We start from the raw sequence: 13,402 nt of genomic DNA, 5'->3' as shown, positions 1-13,402 counted from the left end.
GCGTTGGTGCCTGTGTCTAGCTGCGCTACGGAGCACGCGCCGCGCGTAAAACCCTAGGGACCTGGGATCGCAAAGCCTGTTGGGGCCTCGGTAATTCCATGCCTCAGTTGAGGTCGCTATGGTAACGAAGGTCCAAAGATCTGGACCCGAGACACTGGCCTTTTGACCTTTCCACTCTGCTGAACATAAACCGGTTTGTGTTTGTGTTGAGGATTTGGTGACCCTGAGGGACGCGGCGAGTGCACCGAACACTATATTCCTCACTCCTAGAGAGCCGGAATCCCTATCCAGCCGCGCGTTCCGGTGCACGCAGGCAGATCTCTGTGAGCTCGAGGCCAGCCTGGTCTACACAGTAACTTAAAGGACATCCAGAGCTGTCTAGAGGGGCCCTGACTTATCCCCACCCGCGAGAAAGACACTCCCCACCCAGAGAGGGGCCGGGGGTCGGGGGTGGGGAGAGAGAGATGTGTGAACCTGTATTTCTTTCTTTCCCATGAGGAAATGGAAACTCATATTTGCTAGGCCCAACTGCCCAAAAGAGAACTGATTAAGAAAGGATATTCACAGTAGTAACGTAGAGTTGGCATGTGTTTTCTGGGCACAGTTAGCATAGCCTATATCTCTGAACATTAAACTGAGAGACCTGTTCGACACAGAAATGTATCCAAAGCTTAGGGATCGAGTATGGAAGCACCCAGAACGCAGTGGTCACCACACCGCGTATCCAAAGCTTAGGGATCGAGTATGGAAGCACCCAGAACGCAGTGGTCACCACACCGTCAAATTTTACTTCTAAGACATCTACCAAAAAGTGTGTTAGAAAACAAGTGTTCCCAAATAGCCTGTCCGGGGAGCCGAACTCAGTTCACTCACACAGCTAGTGGAGCAGCCCTGCTTTGACTGCGGGAAGGGCCTCCGTCCAGGCCGCTGGAGGGTAGTGCGCATTACCAGAAAGCTAATAATCGGTTGCATAAATGGGTCGTTGTTCTTAAAATACCTGCTCACGGTGTGATTGAAAAAGAACCCGATGTCCTATTAATAAGAATTCGAAGCCTCCTTATGTTAAAAATAAAGAATTTATTTCGTGCACTGGATTTAGTATAAGCTAATTGGAATTGCCAGCCAGGGGAACTTTTAAATTAACATTCAAGGACATTGTGGCACCTCAAAGGAGTAGGATTAATTTAGATCTCAGAAGTTATATAAGGAGCTACACATGGCTGAGGTCATTTGTATGTGTGTGTTGTATGTGATATGGTGGTATGTGTTGTGTGTATGTAATATGTGTGGTATATTATGTGTGTATGTATGTATATGTGTGTATGTGTGTATATGTGTATTATGTATGTATGTGTGTATGTATGTGTATATATGTGTGTGTATATATGTATGTGTGTATGTATGTGTTTGTATGTATGTATGTGTGTATGTATGTTTTTGTATATATGTATGTGTGTATGTGTGTATATGTACATGTATGTGTGTATGTGCGTATATGTACATGTATGTGTGTATGTGCGTATATGTACATGTATGTGTGTATATGAATGTGTGTATATGTGTGTATGTGTATATATGTGTATGTATGTGTGTATGTGTGTGTATATGTGTGTATGTATGTGTATATGTGTGTGTGCATGTGTGTATGTGTGTATGTATGTGTGTGTGTGTATATATGTGTGTATGTGTATGTATGTGTGTGTGTATGTATGTGTGTGTATGTGTGTGTATATGTGTGTATATGTGTGTGCTGATGCTCATGTTGGGTTCGTTGCCTAGTCTGCTTCACACCCAGCCCTTCATCTTCTCTCTGGATGAAGAGCTCATACTCTTTGCTCCAAACCCAACACGCTTTCTCAGCTTCTCAAAACTAATGTGGTACCTGTCATTCCAGTCGTCAGAAACTCCACTTGCATCCCTCCCTCATGCCTTACCCCATCATGGTTACCGCTGTTTGTCAATGTGACAGGATGTAGAGTCGTCTGGGGGTCAAGCCTTTGGGCATGCCAGTAGAGATGGTGGAGATTAGGTTAGCCTCCGAGCATGTCTGTGAGGGGTTGCGTTACATTAATTGAATGGAGAAGACAGACCCTACAAGTGGGCAACAACATTCTTAGGTCTTTGCTTAGTTTCTTTCTGGTTGCTGTGATGAAACACTATGACCAAGCCAGCTTAGAAAACATTTAAATTGGGGGCTCACAGTTTCAGAGAGTAAGTCCATAACTATCATCCTGTCAGGGAGCACGGTGGCCGACAGGTGTGCCTAGCACCGGAGCAGTAGCTGAGAGCTTCCAGATAAGATGTCAACCACAGGGCACAGAGAGGGGGCAGAGGGGGCAGAGGGGGAGACTGCACCTGGCATGGGCTTTTAAATCCCCAAAGCCAGCCCTTAGTGGCACACCTCCAACAAGGCTACACTTCCCAACACTTTCCAGAACAGTTCCACCAGGTAGGGACCATGAGCCTCTGGGGACAATTCTCATTAAACCGCCACAGTCCCAGACTGCATAAAAAAGAAAAAGCTAGCTAAGCGCACACATTTGTCTATCTCTTCCTGTTTCCTGACTGCAGGTGCAATGTGATTAGAAGCCTCAGATTTATTTCTTTCTTTTTTTTTTTTTTTCATGTTAGGGTTTCTCTGTGTAGACCAGGCTGGCCTCAAACTCAGAGACCTGCCTTCTTGGGGCATGTGGCACCATGCTGAGCCGTCAAGTTTCTGCTCGCCAAGCTTGATGGACTCAAACTATGAATCAGTTGAACCCACCTTTCCCCTGAGCTGCCTCTGCCCGGGATTTCACTCAAGGCCACAGCATGCTCCCTCTGTTATGTTTTTCCAGAGGACACAACTTGTCATGCAAGGTGGAATTCCAACCTCACCACCTCTGCTCTGAGGGGCCTCATCCAAGATGTTCAGAGACCAGTGTAAATCAATTCTTTTTTTTTTTTTTTTAAAGATTTATTTATTTATTTATTGTATGTGAGTACACCACCGCTGTCTTCAGACACACCAGAAGAGGGCATCAGATACCCATTACAGGTGGTTGTGAGCCACCATGTGGTTGCTGGGAATTGAATTCACGACCTCTGGAAGAGCAGTCAGTGCTCTTAACCACTGAGCCATCTCTCCAGCCCCCCCCCCCCCCCAGTGTAATCAATTCTATCATGTACCTTAAACTGCTTGTGGCCAGTGTAAGTCCTAAAATAGAGGAGGAAAAAAAAGTTAGCTTTGCTGAATGAAGACACAGTAAAGCCTGTTATTAAGACTTACGCAGAGATTCCTAGTGATCCGTGAAGTATTCAGCCATCAGACATCTCAGCTCTGAGGCTGAGCCTGCGTTCTTGGGAGAGCTGTCCTGGGAGTGTGGAGGGAGGCCCTAGGGGAGAGTAACCAACCACAATGACCACCATAATAAAAAGAGGGCGGAGGAGGAGTTGCAGGACAAATTGTAACTAAAAGTGGGAAAGGGTTTAGTTTGGGGATTCCTCTCAGTGGTATAGAGTTCATCCAACAAACACAAGGCCCTGAGTTTAGTCCTCAGTATGGGGTCAGGGGTGGGGATAGGGAGGCAGGAATGAACAAGGAATGGAGAGATGGGTCTACCCTGCTCTGGACAGCTGTCCAGCTCCTGCAGGGCCTGGCTCACCCCGTTTTTGCCCAATCTGCTTCTGCTGTCAGTTCCCATTGACGATGCGGTCTCAAGTGAGGGATCTTTCGTTTTGCACTGTGCCCTGGGAACACAGTGCACTTCCTAGGCAGGCCCTGGGCTTCTTAGCTGTACCACCTCTGATTCAAGCTCCTGACTTTTGTCCTGAGTTTGCTACTTTTTTGTCCTCCTTCTCTTGGCTAAAGGGTAGCATCCCTTAGCTGAAGGATCCCCCGGCTCTCCTCCAGGAGCCTCTGTACTGATGCAAAATGCCCACTAGAGGGCTGTACACCACCATGTAATAAGGAGCAGCTCTGCACCACCCGCAGACTCCAAGACTGGCCTTGGAGGATGTCAGGTCAGACATCTTGGGGATTACTTGGGGGCAGTTTGAAATCTGGGCTTGTGACAATATTTTAAAGGTATTAGTAAAGATTTCTACAAAGAAAAAGGGGGAGGTTTTTTTTGTAACAATCAGACAACATCATGACACACTGCCTCAAAAATTTAAAGTAGGTGCTCGACCTACCTTTCCTGGATCAGTGCAGCTCCTACCCCTCATCAAAGAGGGCTCTCTTCACCCAAAATGGAGCCCATTACAGAAAACCACAGCTGCACACAATGCAGAAATCAACAGGCCATGGGGAGCCCAACCCCAGGGGACACATGTCCACATAGCACCTTTGTCTGTGGGTTAGGAAAAGCACTGAACAGGAGCCAGGGGACCAAGAGGCCTGCTGGGAAATGGCTGCATGAGGAGGAAAAGTCCGAATCGCAGCATCAGCAGACAGTTCACATGGAAGAGGGAAAGTTGCTCAGGGTCTTTCCTGTAGGCAAAGAACAAAGGCAACTAACAGCTGCTGGGAGGAGAGGCAGCCTCTCCCAGGAATTGTGTGTCCAGTGCCAAGTGGTCATTCTTGGAACTGTACACACACAGACAACAGAAACAGACTCAGCAGGGGATATTGTATGGATCTGAGTGTGTGTAACATTAATAAAGGAAAAGGGCCTGCCAGTTAAAAGTGGGGGCCCGGGAGGGCTCAAGGGAGGGGAGCAAGGAGGTTCTACTTCAACTCCAAACATTTTAAAAAACAAAGCTATAAAGCACAGTATCTGCTCAGTAAGGAGTGCTGGAGAGATTCCCTGAGAACGGCAGGGACTCTGCGGCTGCTGCCAACGGGACAGACCACAGCCTGGGGCAGATGGCAGGCAGCTATGGAAGAACAAGATGAGAACCGGGCTGGGAACCCTGTGTGTGGACAGAGTGCCACAACGTTCAAACAGGGAGAGTTTCAGACTCGTACACAAGAATACAGATCAAGGAAAAGCAAATTTTTGTTTAACACATGGGTAAACTTAGACTTTCCATAAATCTTATGTTTTATGTTATTTATAATACTATAACTTTTAAAAATAGTTTTACAAATTGTGTGTGCATGCACATGTGTAGGGGCACCCTTTGAGGCCAGAAGAGGGCATCAGAACCCTTGAAACTGAGGTTACAGTCAGCTGTGACCACCAGCTTGGGAGCTAGCAAACACAGCCTGATCCTCTGCAAGAACAGCAAACACTCTTAGATGCTGAGCCCCGGTCTCCAGGCCCCATCTCTAAGTAGTAATCACATCAACTGGATAAGAACATTAAAGCTAACCACAGATGGTAGGGGCTGCTACAGTCTGAGTATAGGGTCTCTCCACCCTAAATTCACATGCTACATGCTGAAACCTGGCCCCCAGGTGAAGGTGCAGGCTGGGCCTTTAGGAGAATTAGGTCTCAAGGGTCATGCCCTGGGGTTGGGTTGGTTCCCCTAGGGCATGAAGGACTTGGCCTCTTGTACCCTGTGAGGACACATTAAGGTCACCAAGGAGGGCAGTCCTGTAACAATGGGGAGTAAACATATGAATCACCCGGCACCAGGCGTCTTGTTATAGCAGCCCAGACGGTAGGTTGCAGCTAGTGTGTTTGCAGGAATGCCCAGAGCTTTCAGGAGGCGGCATTGTGAAATCACAGGGACAGGGACTGGGACTGCAATCCTGGGAATTAGGAGCTGCATGGCCCAACCCATCTCTGGGCTCTGCAAAAATAAAGGCTTTAATCAGGAAGACCTTAAATGACCCTCCCAGCTTTAAATGCTGTGTGCTTAAGTCTGTGCTCACATTCCCACAGCTGCCACAGGGTCAGCGCACAGGGCGACCGTGCCCCTAAGTCGCTCTTTCTTTCTGTCTCTCTCTCTCTCTCCCCCTTTCCCTCTCCCTCTCCCTCTCCCCCTCCTTCCCTCCCTCTCTCCCTCCCTCTCGTTTGTTTTGTCTAACTGGCATGGTGGCACACACCTTTAATCCTAGCAGAGGCAGTTGGATCTCTGTAGGGTTGAAGTCGGCCTGGTCTACATATCGAGTTTCAGGACAGCCAGAGCTACATAGAGAGATCCTATCTCACAAACAAACAAACAAACAAAAATTGTCTTTGTTGTTTTGTGTGTAGGAGTTTGGGCTGCATGTGTCTCTGTGCGTGGCTCCTTTGAAACGGTTGTGAGCCACCAAGTGGGTGCTGGGAATTGAGCCTGGACACTCTGGGAAAACGGCCTCTATTTTCTTCATTCTTGACTGTAACCTCCAGTACTTGGGGGCTACGTGTCAGTGACAGGTGCTGAAGAAGGACAGGGAGAAAGCAGCACTGACCTAGAAGGGGCTCCAGTGGGAAAGTGACATGTCACTAAGCCATTTCTCTATGCAGTGTGGCAGTGGCTCTGCCCAGACCCACAGCAGAACAGACTCTACTGAGGATGGCAGATGTCCCTGGAAGGTGACACAGAACTCTTAAAGACTGGGGAGGAGAAGGAACTGTGGCTTGGGCGGGGCAGTTAGCTGCTCAGGCCTTGCCGCTCACTGAGCCAGGTGTTGCACAGCTGGCAGGAGGGCCCTCTGCTGAGGTGAGCTGCAAAAAGGGGTGGAGCCCAGAGGGAGCTGTGAGCAGGTGAGCCTGACAGGACGTGTTCTGCAGAGACCACTCCTGGAGAGGAGTTACCGTGCAGCAACACATGTCCGATGTGGCATGGTGACCAGTGTGAGACGGATGAGCAAGGAAGATGGTGGTGGTGGCGGCACTGGGGGAGATGTGAAGAGCCTGAGCTTAAGGACAGTGGGAAGCTGGCCAGTGGCGGGCGGGCGGGCGGGGTGAGCAGAGGAGCGAGGGGAGCCCAGCCAAAGGCTGCTGTGGACGGGCGTGCGCGTGCATGCGTGCGTGTGTGTGTGTGAATGAGACTGAAGGTGTGTGCGTGTGTCAGTGAATGAGACTGAAGGGGGGTGTGCGCGCACGCACACACACACATTCATCTGTGTATGTAAGTTTGTGTACATGTATCTGTGGAGTAATGCATAGCCCAGGCTCCCTCAGGATAGAGGGTCACAGGCATGGGGGCGGCAACTGTGGAAGCCAGACAGATAAGGAGAGCTGACATACAAAACACTGAGTCTCATTCTGAGAACATGCAGGCCTCTCCCAGAGCACGTGGGATGTGGTAGCAGCTTAGAAGCAGGAGTCACAGCAAGGTCAGATGACGAGGGAGGGCTGATGGTGTGTGTGTGTGCGTGTGCGTGTGCACCCTGGGCTGCTTTCCAGGGCAGCTGCAGGATCTACCTTGTCACCTGCTGGCCCTTCGTCCTGCTCCAGAGACCTCCTGCCCTCACTGCTACTCTCCCATGACATTAGCCCTCAGGTAGTTTCATGTTACACACATGTAATGTATATGCACATCTTGAGGCTGCACACAGCTCCACATCTCTACTGACTGCAGATCTGAACAGGAGCTAAATGATGGGGAAAGCAGGAGGGTGGGGTGCTGTAGTAAGCACAGCTGAGAGCGAAGAGGGCCCAAGGAAGTTGAACAGGGAACTTGTTATGACATCAGTGGGTGGAACCAAGCTCTCAGTGGAGGTGAATTGCACTTAGAAACCTTCTGGAGCTGCACACTCCCATGTTCCTTCCTTCTCAGGGTGGAGCTTTTTTTTTTTTTTTTTAAGATTTATTTATGTATTATATGTGAGTACACTGTAGCTGTCTTCAGACACACCAGAAGAGGGTGTCAGATCTCATTGCAGATGGTTGTGAGCCACCATGTGGTTGCTGGGATTTGAACTCAGGACCTTCAGAAGAGTAGTCAGTGCTCTTAACTACTGAACCATCTCTCCAGCCCAGGGTGGAGCATTTTTAAAATTTATTTTTATTAGATATGCATGAATGTTTTGTCTGTATATATGTATGTGTGGTGTTCACGACAGATCCTCTGGAACTGGAGTTATGGATGGTCTTGAGCCACGACGTGGGGCTGTAACATAACCTGGTTCCTTTGGAAGTATTCTTAACCAGCTGGGCCTGGAGAGGGTGACAGTTTTGATGCAGCCTCACAGGACAACCTCAGTCGCCTTTAGACAGAGCATTCCAGGGAGAAGACTGAGAAAGCTTGACGCTGCTGCCTGTGGCTCTAAGTCCCAGGCTGGCTCCCCAGCTCTGAGGCCAGGCTCTGGATGAGTGTTCCTCCTTGGCACAGAAACCATTTGAATCAGTGAAGCAGGAGTCCAGACGAAGTTAAATACTGATGAGCAGGTGGCAACCGGCAGGAGCAGGCTCTCCCAGGTGAGGGCCAGGAAGAAGCAAGCTGCTGCTTTCTGTGCTGTGAGCTTTTGAGTGAAGAGAATCTGAATAAAATCCAGCAGCAAACCAACCATCTCCCTGTTATCAGTGATGCCAGGAGCCGGGCATGTGTGCTCTGAGAGGACCTCACTGCCCTTGCTAGGCAGTGTGGGGCCCTGGCGTTCTGAGCTCGACTCCAGCCTCCAGCCTCAGGCTGCAGCCCACCTCTGCTCCACAGCTGGCAGAGACGGAGGACAGTTCTTCACACTCCCTGCCCTGCAAGCATCTGTTAGGGCAAGCATCCCCAGCTGCTCTGGCTTGTCCTCTAGCTTCTGCTTGGCTTGAGCTTGGTGGACTGTCAGCCTCAGCTCAACAAAACCTGAAGAGAGAGGCCAGGCATGGGTCTCGCTCTCTACTGAGAGACAGGTGTCAGCACCTCCCCAAAGCCAGTGTCCTGTTTTCTCCTCTCCTGGCCTCTCACTTCCTCTTCTCTCCCCACTGCTCTCTCCCCACCCACCACTCCCAGCTGTCTGTGTAGGTCAGAGGCTGTGGTGGGCGCTAGAGAGCAGGGAGACTTCTCTACCAGCCTCAAGACACGTTTACTTCAAGGTCAGCAGGACTCATGCCTGGCCTCAGGCAAGAAGAGTGCGCCCTTCCTCTCTTCTACGAAAGATGTAGAAAGTCCTTGGAGGAGATCTGCCTCAAAACCTCCAGCAGACTTGGACTACTGCCTCTGCTTGTTTGTTTGTTTCATAGGTAAGAAAAGGTGACTGGATCTCCCTCTCTCTCAAACTCAGCTCAAATCCAAAGCACAAAGAAGCCATAAATGATGACATCAAGTAGCTGGCGAAGAGGGCTGTCTGGCACAAAGCGCCCAGTGCCTCTCTTCAAAGGCGCACGTGAAACTTTCGATACAGTCCTTCTATGGAGCCCAGGGTGGCCTTGAGCTCACAATGTAGTTCAAGCTGGCTTTCTGCTGCTCCTCCTGCGTCAGTCTGCCAAGTCTGGGTTGCAGATGTGTAATGGCACAGCAGGCTAGAAACATATTTTTAGCGGCTGGAGACATAGCCCAGCAGTTAGACAAGCTTGCCGTTCTTCAAGAGGATCCAAGCTTGGTCCCAAGAACCTATGTCAGAAGGCTCAAAATGCCCTGTAATTCCAGCTCCGAGGATCTATTAACCTCTTGTGAACTCTGTGGTACCCGCAGGCACATGGCACATGGGGGTACAAGCACACACACACACACACACACACACACACGCACACGCACACACACACACACACACACACACACACACACGCACACACACACACACGCACAAAGGAGAAAGATGCAGACACACAAAGGAGAAAGATGCACATACACACAGATGCACACACAGACACAGGTGCATACAAACATAGAAGTAAATTACTAAGAAGTAATAAATATGTAAAAACTATGCTTCTATATTTTAGCGTATCCAGAAGTTTAAGAAGGTGACTATCAGACGTAACTATTCAGGCCTCTTGAGATGGTGGTACCAAGGAGAGTCTTCTCTCCATGCTAGGCAACCAAAGGACAGAGGAGCCCAGAGAGCTGAGCCCACAAGCACTTGTGACCTGGTGTCCTGCAGAACTGGATTTAAGAATAGCACATGTTGGTAGCTCACACTCCCCACAACTTACCACGGCTGTGGTTGGAGGGTTGCATGTGCCCATTTGCCAGGAAAGAAAAGCAAGGCTGGAGGTGGCTAACGCTCACCCCCAGGCCCCGCATCACCTCTCCTATGAAGCGCGGAGGACACACAGATGTGGCACAAACACCAAGCTTTCCCCAGGTTTGGCTTCATCATGTCTGAGGAAGCCTCTTCTTAGGCATGTCCCCACCCCCACATCCAAGCCTTGAGGTCTGCAAGGAGACAAGATACAGATGGGCCTGTGTGACAGGGGGAGGGATGCAGGTGACACCGGGGTCATTTGGAGAAGTTATAACCTCATATCCCGCTTTCAGCATGACTCTTTACCACTGAAAAGGGAAGTCACACAAACAGGAAACTGATCTGGCCCAGCAGGAAGCCCCTCCGGACTCACCTCAAGAACTGGAACTGCCCAAGCCCTCTTTCCAACTTTCCTATAGATGTAACACTCCTCAAAAACAAAGCATGCAGGGTGCTTACCTTAGGGCTCTGTGGATAAAGCCCTTGCCTCTCAAGCCTGGGACAGGTGCAAAGATGGAGAACGAGAACTGAACTCCACAGAGTTATCCTCTAACTCCACACTGGCATTGGCATGCATGGGGCCTGACTTCAATGCTGAGTATCCAATTAAACACCAGACATGAATGGGGCAGGGGAAGTGGAGGGAATCCATCTGCAGTCTCCACATAAACCTCATGAGCGGAAGCTCGCGTAGCTCTCCAACACGTCGTTTTAAGTAGGTGTTGTCATCCTGGGAGCCGCCAGCGCTGGCAGGCAATGTGTAACAGCTAGTGTCATACCGGAAGGCCTGCAGGGCTCCCGACAGGCCTCCTTCCTCCTACAGGCTGAGCTAGAACACAGGGTTGTGCTCCCTGGGCTGGCCCAGATTCAGCATCTCCCACAAGGATACCGAGCAGGCGAGACTTCTCAGAAGTGGAAGAGCTGGGCGGCACTCAGCTTGCCCAGGCCACAATCTCTTTGAAAAAAATGAAAGCACCTGTATTTCCATCTGGTTTAAAGGTCAAAAGCTTCCCTAGGCTATACCCCCAGGGGTATGGTTTATTACAGCACCTTGGAATCCTAGGTACTTGGGAAACCCATGCACATCAAGTTCTCAGAATCAAACCCTAGCTGGCCAATGTGGCTGCACTCCAGAGATCATGTGCCATTTTTGATGTGATGTGGCCTTGTGGTGTGGCTGGAAAGCTTGCCCAGCCTGTTGGGCTCATACTCATAGCACATACAGGGTGGAGACAGAACAAAAACCCATCTCAAGGCAACGATCCCTTGGCGAGGCACTTAGACCACGGCACTGGGCAACATTCTCTGCAGACCACCTGGCACCTAAGTGCTGGCCCCAAACGATTACCAAGGAAACAAAGTGGCTCAGTAACAGAGCACCTGCCGGCTCGGGTGAGGTCTGGCTTCCATTCCCAGCCTTGTGAGGAAAGAAAGTGAAGGGGAGCAGAAGGGAGGAGGTTTGTGATATAAATATCTGAGCACACAGTACACACAGAGTCTGGCCGTAATGGTCTGACTGCCAAAGCCTGCTCGTGTGGTTTCCCCACATCCTGTCTTCAGACCATTCTCTGATCCCCTTTCTTCCCATCCAATTCACAGCTCACCAAAGAAGACCCCACCTCAGTCATAAATTCAGCCCACAGGTCCTTGGTGCTTTAAAGCACAATCGCATGAGGTCACTCTGAGCGCCCTGGGCGCCTTGAGCATGTGTCCTCGATCTTGGTGTAGCTGCCCTGAGTGCTCCAAAGTGCCCCTCCAGACTCGTAGAGCGAAACACTCATCCCGTCATAAGCACCCTTCACGCGGTTTCAAGATTTCACCTTACCAGGGACATGGCTATGCATAGTGGCCAAGCGTCCTGCTTCCCCTGGGACTGTCCCACATTGCCACACTAGAAATTTGCATTTCAGGAAAACCCTGAGGTCCAGACAAAAGAGATGCTCTGCTGTGTAAGCTCCTGACCCTGTCCCAGGGGAGTGGTGCTGGTCAGCGACTTGTGCGGCCCCTCCTGTGTAGCCCTGGGAGGGCAGATGAAGACGAAGAAGAAGGCTCCTGCCCCTCTGCCCTTTCTGGGACTCATATATTTTGTTCCCTCTGAAAAGCTGCAATGAACTCTAGGGTTTTTTGTTTGTTTGTTTTTTGCTTTTTCGAGACAGAGTTTCTCTGTGTAGCCCTGGCTGTCCTGGAACTCACTCTGTAGACCAGGCTGGCCTTGAACTCAGAAATCCACCTGCCTCTGCCTCCCAAGTGCTGGGATTAAAGGCGTGCGCCACCACGCCCGGCTGAACTCTAGGTATAAAGTATATTCAGAGAGTAGAAATTTAATCCAGTGTTTGCTGGGACAGAGATGGTTTAGGTGATGGCCAAGATTTAGTGAGGACACGGGGTGGGGGAGGAAACAGACAGACCAGAGAACACATGTTCATGTGTATGCATGCAAACAATCTCCACTCCCCCCCCCCATGATCCCCTTCCCTGTCTTGGGACTCTAGAAATAAGGCAGCCGCCATTGGCTGATGACCTCTAGCTTTAAAACTATGAGCCAAAATAAAACTTTTCTTTAAAACGTACTGGTAGCTGTAACTTTAATTTTTTTACTTTATTTTTAATGATGGTTCTAAATGCTTTAACTTCTCTTTTACCCCACCTCCCATCAGAAGTAAAGGATACTGGGGAAGTGGACCTGTTTTGAAAGGTTCTTTGGAACAACTCCCCTCTATATTGTCTGGAAACGGGCAGTTCAGTTCACAGGTCAGCAGCAGCAGCTCTAGCCACTCGAAAATACTTCACGATACACCAGCAGGCCAGTTCTGTAGAGTCAGGTCAGCAGCAGTGGTAGCAAGTCCTAGCAGGAGCAGCCAGGCCTCAGCCTTGACACAAGGTAGCAGGAGGGACCCAGAGGGAGGCCAGGAGAATTTCTCGGCTGTGCCTCTCACAGTGAAGCAAAGATCAGGGAAGACGGAGACCCACAAGCGTTGCACAGCTGGCCCTATAAGCAAGCCGAGCTCAGCCCCTGTCACTGTCCGTCGGGTTCTAGTTACACCCTCCAGACATCACGTGTCCTCCATGGGTCTCGCCTCAGCATCCGTCTCAGCTGACATCACTCTGCCAATCAGCCCGAGTCCAAGGAAGCAGCAAGAAACTGCAGCACACTACCAGTTTTTTGGTGTGTTTCACTCTATGGAGTCCCAAAAAATGGAGCTCAACTACTCAAAGTAAGATATACCAATACTTGTGTATTGTTATTGAAGAATCCTTTATCACGTATCCTTTCATGTGCTTACTTTAGCAGAACATCTTTTCTCCTGTGTCTGCTTCAGCGAAAAGTTTCTTCATGAGTCTGCTTTAGTCTTTCATGTGTCTACTTCCATTAAACGTTCCTTATGTGTTTGCTTCAGCCAAACACCATCCAAACAACTTTCCAAAGAA

The 13,402-nt window shown here is 49.8% G+C and overlaps 1 protein-coding gene across 1 annotated transcript in view; it reads right to left on the bottom strand.

The window, feature by feature from the left end:
• Positions 1–13,402, bottom strand: part of Nek2 (NIMA related kinase 2) — a 712,524-nt gene that overhangs the window by 12,562 nt on the left and 686,560 nt on the right. The gene's annotated exons all lie outside the window — the stretch shown is intronic.

The sequence above is a fragment of the Apodemus sylvaticus genome, chromosome 12 (assembly GCF_947179515.1).
Source record: "Apodemus sylvaticus chromosome 12, mApoSyl1.1, whole genome shotgun sequence".
Lineage (NCBI taxonomy): Eukaryota > Metazoa > Chordata > Mammalia > Rodentia > Muridae > Apodemus > Apodemus sylvaticus.
This window is presented reverse-complemented; position numbering and strand designations above follow the sequence as displayed.